The 11031-nt window shown below is 44.2% G+C and overlaps 1 long non-coding RNA gene across 1 annotated transcript; it reads right to left on the bottom strand.

The window, feature by feature from the left end:
• Nucleotides 1–1518: 1518 nt before the first annotated feature.
• On the bottom strand, nt 1519–10483 carry LOC309540729. Its single transcript, XR_014223436.1, has 3 exons — nt 10316–10483; nt 9376–9490; nt 1519–1640 (listed from the first exon to the last, which is right to left on the bottom strand). It is a non-coding gene; the product is annotated as an uncharacterized lncRNA (long non-coding RNA).
• Nucleotides 10484–11031: the final 548 nt, after the last annotated feature.

Here is an 11031-nt window from a genome sequence, read left to right on the forward strand (position 1 = left end):
ATCCTTAAAGTGAGTCTGTAGGTGCACCTCATTTTAGGTAAGATGTTGTAGTGGCGTATCTGAGTATGCAATGGTAATCCTTTTAAAGAACAACAGGAAAGTGTGTGTAATTTTTTCTTTTGCTCTTGCACAGAAGGTTGATTTGAAGTTGATTTGAATGCTCTAGCCCAGTGTTTCCCAAACTTGGATCACCAGCTCTTTTTGGACTACAACTCCCATCATCCCTACCTAGCATGAGCAGTGGTCAGGGATGATGGGAATTGTAGTCCGAAAATAGCTGGAGACTCAAGTTTGGGAAACACTGCTCTAGACACCAAACAACAATGGAGTATGTCTCTAGGGGTGAAGTCAAACTGCTGTGTGAGCAGCAATGAAGTGACTTCCTCTGGGCACAAGCTTGGGTAGTGTGTATGTAGGTCGTGGCTGCTCAGACCACAAGACACCAATGGAAAGAGCACTAATCACAGGATGAGTGCAAGAATGTTCTTTTAGACAGGGTGTTTCTGTAAGCACTGCACCAACTCATGGGCAAAGAGGCAAAATTCATATTACCTATTAATTTCCTGAGATCTATTGCAACGAGCCATTGTGCTCTGAAAGGTATGCAAAGATCCATTCATCTGAAAGATCTTTAATTATATACGGACTTTCATAAATGCATCCCCTGGCTTCAGAACTACAAATGATTTTAGACGCTTCCTAAAAAGCATCCTTCCAGAAGACTTTCTCATCCTTAAATCAAATTTGTGTAATGCAGCTTCCCTATATAATGAGAGAAGTTCTTGGCAAAGTCTATTAGCGTAGGATATAAATGTACTGATTCAGATAGAATTTCAAAATTACATTCGGTCGTAACACAGTAACCGTTGGAAACCTAGATCTTTTCCCCACAGGAGCACGACGTGACTCACTTCCTCCTTCGCAAATCATATAGGAGATAATGTCTTTAGAAGGAAGCAGTGAATAAAGGACAGAGATTTCAAAGATGAGTCCCTCAGCCTGGTTAGTAATACATTCAAAAGTCAAGATACAACCGTTCTTGGACTGACAGATCTCTCGCACAAAAAACTAGCAGCTGCCACGGTTGAATGCTATGAGCCATTCTATGTGTAGGCAGATTGGCTCCCACTGCATAGTTTGACTCTAGGTTGCTGCTTCCAAGAGGAATATTGAGAGTCTTTGGATCACAGTGCATGTGTGTATAAGATATTTGCATCAGCTAATAGAAAAATAATTTGGAATCACCATCTTCTATATGATTTCATTCTGGATATTCAAGAGGGTGGAAATTTGTCCATAGTTACACAGGATATACTTTTGTTGACAACTGTCTGTCTCGGGAGACAGTGGAGGAGTGCGCCTTTGGGAGTGAGGTCAAGCTGTTGGACAATTACAGTGCCTGCTGTGGCTGTAGAGACCAATACGGGAGGAACGTGTTTTGTTGCAGCTGGGGCAGATGAAGGTGTCCAGTTGTGCTTCTGCAGATGCACCATGGCATTTCTTCTCTCTGTGTCATTCCTCCTCTGGTCACTGCTACGGATACACGACTTGACTGTCTGTCTCCAAGCACTGCAGTCGTCTGGAAGATATTCCCACATGGTGGGGTTGATGTTGCCAGCCTTCATATCATGTTTGCAGACCTAGGATATAGATAGTGTCAGATCACTGCTTCATCTAGCTCTGTATTGTCAACACTGACTGGTAGTGATTCTCCAGAGTTTTGCTCAGCAGTTTTTTCTAGCCTCATCCAGAGATGCTGTGGATTTGACTTGGGAGTTTGGGTGTGCAAAGCTCACATTCTACCACTGAGCTATGGCCCTTTGCCTTATGCAGATTCACAGGAATGGGGATCCAAAGATGCCCTTCTCTTCACAGAAGGTGTATTTATTTGGAAATATAGAAATGGTGTTTCACACATTGCACTAGATTGCAATGAAATAGAAACGAAGCTTATTTAATTATTAGGGGTGGATCTAATGGTTGGACTGGGAGTGGGAGGGTTCAAAATATTATTTCCCTCAATAAAATAAATAAATTGCATGTCTGATCCCTGCCAGGAACCCCCTTCACAACAAGCAAGGGGGCGGCAGAAGAACCCTTACTGGTGAGTGGGGGAACCAGCAACATGAGAAAGCTCAGCTCCCTAGCTAATAGGCTGGCCTGCTGTCCAGCATTGGATTACCCTTGAGCATGGTCCAGAAACTGTAGCTTATCCAGAACACAGCTGCCAGGTTGTACCAGGGCCTCTTCAGTGGTGACAACCTGGATGAGAAATTGCCTCTTCATGAAGCTACAGCTATCCCCTTTATTAGCTGTTTTTAGGTATCAGATCAAGACACATTTTTTTCTTCAGTTTTATGGAAATTGCTGACATAAAACCTACATTGTTACTGGATTCTTTACTACTTTGTATTTTAGCTTTAATTCCATTTATGCTGTTGGTTTTATGATCATGGTATTGACTGTATTTTATGAATTGTTGTTCCCTGGGAACCTTTGGGTTGAGGGGTGGTCTATATTTGGGTTAGATAAAGAATTACAGTGGTACCTCAGCTTAAGTACTTAATTTGTTCCGGAGGTCTGTACTTAACCTGAAACCGTTCTTAACCTGAAGCACCACTTTAGCTAATGGGGCCTCTTGCTGCCGCCGCGCCGCTGGAGCACGATTTCTGTTCTCATCCTGAAGCAAAGTTCTTAATCTGAAGCACTATTTCTGGGTTAGCAGAGTCTGTAACCTGAAGCGTCTGTAACCTGAAGCGTATGTAACCTGAGGTACCACTGTACTTCAGAAGTTTTCTGCAATTACAATTCTCTTGATCTTCACAGGAAATGATACTCCTGAGAAGTGTCAATTCCCTGTCAGGCAGGCAGTATGGCCAGCCTGTTGATTAGTGAATCAGGCTTCCTCCAGCTGCAGGGAAGTTGTTCCTTTTTGTTTGTACAGAGATTTTGGGAGGTGAAATGGATACTCCATTTTGCCCCCCACCCCCAGGGCATTTTGTTGCTACTAGCAAACTAGCAAAGAATATCTCCAACACAAACCTTGGAGCGAAAATTTAAAAACAAACACTATTTCCCCCCCATTGTCAAAGAAAATGTCCCTCCATCCCTCATCGCCTTCCATCAGTCTTCTTAACCACCGATACCTGGCAGAGATTCCACATTCACAACTGAATTATTTGCTTTTCATTATTTGTACACTATTAAGATCTCAATCTTATGCACAGTTTCCTGGAAGCGAACACAATGGGACTAAATGCAATGGGACCTACTTCTGAAATCCTATTTGCACTGCAAGGCTGTTCACTGTACTGTAAATGTGCAGGAACTATTTGGTTGATTTCCTGTTTGATGATGTCTTTGTACCCAACTCAAAGCAGCAAGAGATCTAGAGAGCTGTGGGAGAGCCAAAAATGTAAACCATGGCTAGCTGTTGCCTAGCTAGCTTGTCACGAATATAATGTGGCATGCCTATCCTCTGACCTCTTCTCCAGTAAACAAGCAGGACTGGACTTTGGTCTTTCATACTTCAACAGTGCCCTGTGCAAGCCTGAAAATTGGCACCCCCATTGTGGTGGAACTGGTGCTGCTGCCCTAAATTTGCCTCTGGGAGGAATTCGGTCACAACTTGCTAGAAGGAGGAAGGGAATAGGGTAGCTTCTGGCTTTTAACAAATACAACAGGGACATCCTGTTCTAGAGGAGTTCAGTTACCACCATAGATAAGATGCAGCTTCTGATGACACAGGCAGGCACATGTCACGGCTAAAATGGCCGCTGTTTCTTTAATGCGAATAAAGCTGGGTCAGCATGACTCAGCGGTCTGCACCAAGTTGTCTATATAAGTGAGAAATGTTAGTTTGGGCTGTGGCTGGTGTTTGGGTTGGTTGGTGCTGGTGTGTATAGGTATTCAGTCGTGTTTTGCACAAAGACTTTTAATAAAACTCTGCAAGGATATTCCCGTGGACTCTTTTTGTGCCGACAAGGAGGCTGAGAAGCTAAAGGGAGATCAGAACCCTTTCCTTCTTTTTTTTTGCTCTTTTACAAACACTGACAAGTTATGGGCCCAGTGTTTCTGAGCATGTGCAGAGTGCAAAACGACTAACAGCATTTCAGCAAGGAGCTGGTGAGTCCTGGTGGTGTACGGAGACAGTGGCTGTGCGTTGGAGCAGTTGGTGGCAAGCTGTAACTGTCTGCAGCGACGCTGGAGCGGCTAGGATCTGAGGATCAAGAAAGCACTCAGCGTCGGCTACTGGAACAGTTTGAACTGCTAGAGGACCACAGTAGGCGACTCACAGAGCGGCTACACCAGTTGCAGAACCAGGCGGGACCTGAGGGTCAACAGAGGCAGCAGCTAGAAGCCGGTGAGTGCTAGCCAGGACCATCTAGTTGGACTCTAAAGAGAGAGTCAAGAGAGATTGCTGGAGGCCCTACAGAAGGGGCTCAGCAAGCACCAGCAGAGATGGCAGATTTCCAGTCTTCCCAAGTTGTAAATATTGGGGGAGGCATCCCTTTTGAACTTCTCTCAGAAAACAACTGGCTGAGTTGGTCAATTAAAATGCAGCAGTTGTTAAGGAGAGATGGACTATGGGACTGTGTTGAAACTGAGGTTTTGAGACGGGACTCTGCTGAGAAAAAACGGCTAGATGAAAGGGCCCGTGCCCAAATTATGCTGTGTTTGAGCAACTCTCAGTTATTGCATGTAGCAAATGCCAGCACAGCGTTTGAGTGCTGGAATTTATTAAGGGCAATGCATGTCAGAGAAACTGCCGGAACTATAATTTCTCTGACCAGAAGGCTGTTCAGGACTGTTATGAAGGAAGGTGAGAGTTTGGCAACTCATCTTCAAACACTGAAATCTCTGTTTCTTCAGCTACAGCAGAGAGGTAAGCGTTATGAAGAGACTGACCAAACCTACATTATCCTTTCAAGTTTGCCTGAAAGCTGGTTGCCTGTGATTAACAGCATGGAGAGTATGCGTCCCCGAGATCTGACCCTTGAGTATGTGGTTGGCAGATTGACCGAAGAAGCAGAAAGAAGGTCAGATAGACAGGCTGAACTCCAAGAACGGAGGAGTTACAGCCGAGGGGGCCAGCAGCAGAATCTGCCAATGGAGCAACGCCAAGGTTTGGACTTGGCCATGGCGGTGAGGAGGTGCTATAGATGCAACCAACCCGGGCATCTCCAACGTCAATGCAGGGCAAGACTTCCAGGAGACGACATGGAGCAGAGACAGCAATCGACACAGAAACGTAAGCAGAAGGGGTTCTCTTCAGAGAAGAAGAACACGCGTTCTGCTCAGTTTGTTTCTGCATTTTCTCGAGAGGAGAGGAAGATACCTCGAGGAACATGGTTGCTGGACTCTGGCAGCAGCAGGATTATCTGCAATAGTCGGGAGGACTTTAAGACCCTGGAGAAGCCAGCTGATGGAAAAGACTCAATTTATCTTGCTGATGGTCGTAGAAGCAAGATTGATGGCCAGGGAACATGTTTCCTGCAGTGCTTGAACACTACTCTACCAGAGACTCTGTTTGTCAGCAGTTTGGACTATTGTTTACTGTCTGTAAGCTGTTTGATTAATGCAGGGTATAGTGTTAAGTTCACGCAGGATGGCTGTCTGATAAAGAATGGAACTCAGGTATGTGGCCATGCAAAGTTGGAAAATGGGTTGTATGTAATGCAGGACAAGCCAGTTAAAGCAGCCCAGGTGGTTCAGGATAATTTGCCAGTTCATAAGGGGTGTGTACATCAACTGCACAGAAAACTGGGTCACGCCAATTTCCGTGTGCTTTCAGAAATGCAAAAGGTGTGCAAGAACCTAAAAGTAAATAGCTGTAACTGTTTCCTAGATTGCAATGTATGTAAAATGGCCAAATCTAAGAGGAAGCCTGTGGCTTCTAAAAGCGACAGAGTATCTAAAGAGGTTTTAGAACTTGTCCATTGTGACGTGATAGGCCCTTTTCCACAGAAGACTGAAGGGGGCGCCAGATATGCTTTTCTGGTAATAGATGACAAATCACGTTTTAGTTGGCTGTTTTTGTTAAAGCAGAAATCTGAGTGTTTCCCCACATTCAGAGAATGGGTTGCCCAAGCTGAAAAGCTCTTCGCTCGGCCTGTTGTGCAGCTGCAAACAGATAGGGGTGGAGAATTTCTGAACAAACAATTTGGGACATGGTTGCGACGTAAGGGGATCACTCACCGTTTGACTAACCCTTATAGCCCTGCTGAAAATGGTCTGTGTGAAAGACGTGGGGCTGTGATACAGTCAGTAAAGGACTGTCTGCTAGTGGATGCAGGATTGGGCCACAACCATAGGCTGTGGGGCGAGGCTTTTCTTACCACGAACTTTTTGATTAATAGAACCTGGTCTAGCTCTATAAAAGATATTCCATATCGTGTGTTGTTTGGGAAAGAACCAGAGTGGACAATGCTCCATAATTGGGGTTCTTGGGCACATGTAAACATTCCCAAAGCTCAGCGTCAGAAAGGGGGCGCTAGAGCGCAGAAACTGCGGTTTGTGGGATATCAGTCCTATGGCAAAGGGTGGCGTTTCAATTTACGCCCAGGACGCGTGGTTCTGTCACGAAGTGCAGACTTCGCTGACCAGGACAGATGGACTGCAATCCATGCCAACCCTGATTGCCTACTGCCCCTGCAAGTAAGAGAAGAGGCTTCTTCTCAGCCATTGGCAACACAGGAGCAGAATGAGGAGGAGGCACAGATTTCCCCAAAAGATGTGGCAATAGATAATACTTCTCTAGAGGAAGAGGAAGAAGAGCCAGAGATAAGGGGGGAAGAAGAAGTAGTAGTGCCTAGGCGCTCCCAGCGTTCAAACAAGGGTGTACCTCCTCAGCGTTTGACCCTAGGAGGAGTGAGAGTATGCAATGTGAGTTGTGTGGAACCACAAAGTTATAATGAAGTCTTAGACTTACCCCCTGGGGAACGTGCTTTGTGGGAACAAGCTATGAAAGAAGAAATGGACTCTTTTAAACGTAACAAAGTGTTTGAGGTCATAATGCCGCCACCTGGTGGCAGAGTGGTGTCATGCAAGTGGGTTTACAAAAGGAAGACCCTTGCATCTGGGGAACCACGTTTTCGAGCCAGATTAGTAGCCAGAGGGTTCACTCAGATTAAAGGGGAGAGTTATGATGAAGTGTTTTCTCCCACGGTAAAGAGTGAAACTTTTCGTTTAATGCTTTCCATTGCTGCTGTAAGACAACTAGCAGTGCACCATTTTGATGTTGATGCTGCATATCTGCATGCAAATTTAGACCATGAAGTGTTAATGAGACAACCCCCTGGGTTTGAAGAGGAGAATGGTGCAGTCTGGCGTTTGAGAAAGGCTGTTTACGGTCTCAAACAAAGTGGAAGGTGTTGGAACCAGTGTTTAAATGAAGCCCTTGTAAAACTTGGTTTTAAAAGGAGTGTGGCTGAGCCATGCCTGTACACCAAGGGGACAGGCAACAAATATCTAATGCTCTTAGTCTTTGTTGATGATTTGCTTGTGGCAGGGAGTTCCACAGATGAGATCCAGAAGCTCACAAGTCAACTAGAAAAGAGGTTTAAGCTTAAAGCCTTAGGGCCTGTAAGCAATTACTTGGGAGTAGAAGTAAGGCAGGAAGCAGATGGAAGCTTCCTATTGAGCCAGAAAGAGAAAATTCTTCATTTAATAGAGCAGTTTGGCATGGAAAACTGCAAGCCAGTTCAGACTCCCATGACACCAGATTTCCCAAAGACACTGTGTGATGATGAATTTGATCAGCCTGAGTTGTATCACTCAAAAATAGGATCCCTGTTGTATTTAAGCCAGTGGTCAAGGCCAGACATTGCATGTGCTACAAATGTTCTGAGCCAACGTGTATCTAAACCCAGTACTGCCGATTGGTGTGCTTTGAAAAGGCTTATCAGATATCTAAAGGGGACATTAAATGTATGTTTGAAGATCTCTAGTACACAAGATGAAAAACTAGAAGTATTTGTTGATGCGGACTGGGGAAGCTGTGTAGCTACTAGAAAATCTACAAGTGGAATGGTTATTATGTTTGCCAATTCCATAATTGGATGGAGGTCAAAGAAACAAGGATTTGTTGCGACCTCATCCTGTGAGGCAGAATATGGGAGCCTGTCGCTAGCATGCAATGAAATCATATGGTTTATACAGATACTAAAAGATCTAGATTGTAAAGTAGATTTGCCTATCCAAGTGTATGAAGATAGCCAATCGTGCATTGCATTAGCGGGCTCGGAAATAATGAAATCCGCATCAAAACATATTGCTATCCGTCATGCGAATGTGAGAGATTGTGTACAGAATGGGGTAATCAAACTGGAGTATTGTCAGTCTCAAGATAATATTGCTGATTTGTTTACCAAGCCTTTGCCAGCAACATGCCATAATGAATTGATGACAAAACTGGGTTTATGTATATAATGTATTGTTGTATTGTTGTAATGTATTGTTTCTGTTGGGGTTTTTCGCATTTAAGAAACAGAAGGGGTGTCACGGCTAAAATGGCCGCTGTTTCTTTAATGCGAATAAAGCTGGGTCAGCATGACTCAGCGGTCTGCACCAAGTTGTCTATATAAGTGAGAAATGTTAGTTTGGGCTGTGGCTGGTGTTTGGGTTGGTTGGTGCTGGTGTGTATAGGTATTCAGTCGTGTTTTGCACAAAGACTTTTAATAAAACTCTGCAAGGATATTCCCGTGGACTCTTTTTGTGCCGACAAGGAGGCTGAGAAGCTAAAGGGAGATCAGAACCCTTTCCTTCTTTTTTTTTGCTCTTTTACAAACACTGACAGCACACACACTCACTGTTACTGGTGGCTGTGGGTGTGGGTGCAGGCATCTGAATTTCTTCACATGCACACTCACTGCAGCTGCTTTACATTCCTCCAGAAACCTTCAAAGATCTGCTGCAAGGGTGTGTCCAACACAAGTGCATGTGCAATCATAGCAGAAAGATTGGTGTCTTGGGGCAATGAATGAAGGGTGGGGTGATCTGCAATGGGCCTTTCTGAAGGCCCTCCCTGCCAGGGCCAGGCAAAAGCCCCACAATGGCATCCTGAGTCACTAGGTCTGAGTGCCTACCACATTGTATTTTTCAGGGTATTTGCATTTATGTGCAGAAAAGGTGTTTGTGTATGTATGTGGTTGTAGATATAGAGATTGACTTCCAACAAGCTCCTTCCCTTCCCACCTTAAGTTCAGAACATCTTGAATGCTGGAAGGAGGACAAAGCTGCTGCTATTCCTTTCTAAATAGCCTGTCTGAAGGAAAAAGGAAGGATGACAAATAGTTTTGTGTGGCTAAAAACAGTATTATCTGCGAGGGCGAGAACCTTTCGAAACCTAAAACTCAACAAAAAAAAAAGGCTCACACTTTTCACTGGACGCTGGCTCCCTCGGCCTATAGAGCGAGGTGAGCGCACAACCCCAGAGTCATCCGCAACTGGACCTAACAGTCAGGGGTATCTTTACCTTTACCTTTAAGTCCTATTGTGAGAAAAACAGTAAGATGAAAAATTGCAGTCCTGCCAAATCTAAACGTCATCAGCTACCACCAAACACTTAACTAGTAAGACACTGAAAGTGGGCGGGGGGGGGATGATCAAGCTGTTAATCTCAGTGGAAAACATCTAAGATGTGTAGCTGTCTCTCTCTTGTTACAGGTACTAGACTAGCATGTAGGCGTTTGGGTGTGGGTTGGCTGCAATGTTTTCCTCACATTTAGCGCAAATGGGTTAATGTGAAGTTTCTCCTCTAAGCTCTGTTTTCCACTTAGCAAACAAATATTGCCTGAAGAGAGGGCAGTTAAATTAGGAAATGCACATCCTGTTGCCAGGTCAACCACATTTTTGATTGGTGAGTGTCAGTGATTGCGTTAGGGAATAATATGCAGTGATGATAGACACAAGCTGTAGGCTCTTCCTAGCACGGTAGGAGGGAACAGTTACAGAAAATAGTGCCGTTGGCAACCGAGACCTGAAATCTTGACTCTTTTATTACTATGTGTGCATGCCTCTGTGAAAGAGGGAAAATTATTAGGAGGATCAAAAGCCAAAAACCAGCTCTTAATTGTATTTCAGTTTCCCGGGGTTATGTAAAATAAATTATCAGATTCCACTGATGATGAGATCAAAGTGGTTGCTGACTGTTTCCCTGCATGTAGAGTAACAGATTTACTGCCTTTGCATGCTCCGTTTTAGCACTGCACCCAAATCCTAGATTTCCCAGTGAACAACTGTGAACATAGAGCTTCTATATATAACATATAATATACCCCACCTTTCTTCCATTAAGGTATTCAAGGCAGCGTACCTGGCTTTCTCAGGTGGTTACCCATCCAGGCAGTGAGCAGCCTGCTCATCCTCACCAGAACTATTGCATCATGTATCTTCAAACACATCTATGAGCAAGCATCCTCATAAGCAATGTGTGTGCACGAAGGATTGTGCCAGTCAATACAGATTCCTAAAAAAATGAAATGTGAAAATGGCAGAATAATTAGCTAAATAAATAAATAAATAAATAAATAAATCCTCCATTAAGAGCATTATTAGGTCATAGGTAAACTGTAGGGTAGGGAAGATTCTGAAAACCTTAGATCTATAAGAGGGGCTTACAACAAAATGACACAGTACAGTATAAGGTTCTCCAGTTCAGTTTCAGCCAACCAGTTGTGTCCTCTTCAAGGATATACTATTCCATTATTCATCCAACAGTCAGTTAGTATTCCTTCCCAATGAGAATGCTCAGAATTCATTGGCCTTTAGGCTGGAGGGCAGGCTTTTTGATTAATGCTTCTTCTTTTTTGTCCTTCTGTATAACTGTTGGTTTCCCCAACCCCACTGATGCTTTCCGTGTGTATAGAGCATACAGGCCAGCACTTGGAGAATGGAGTTCTCTATCAGTATATATGAGGTATGGGGAGGCATTTCCAGGCTGAGGGCTACATCCACATTCCCTTCTGGGGACAACAGGCTAGTTTCTACATACATGCACACTATGAACCCCTCTCTGTCCTCCATCAGGCA

Source organism: Podarcis vaucheri, assembly GCF_965113315.1.
Source record: "Podarcis vaucheri genome assembly, chromosome: 9".
NCBI classification, from domain to species: Eukaryota; Metazoa; Chordata; class Lepidosauria; order Squamata; family Lacertidae; genus Podarcis; species Podarcis vaucheri.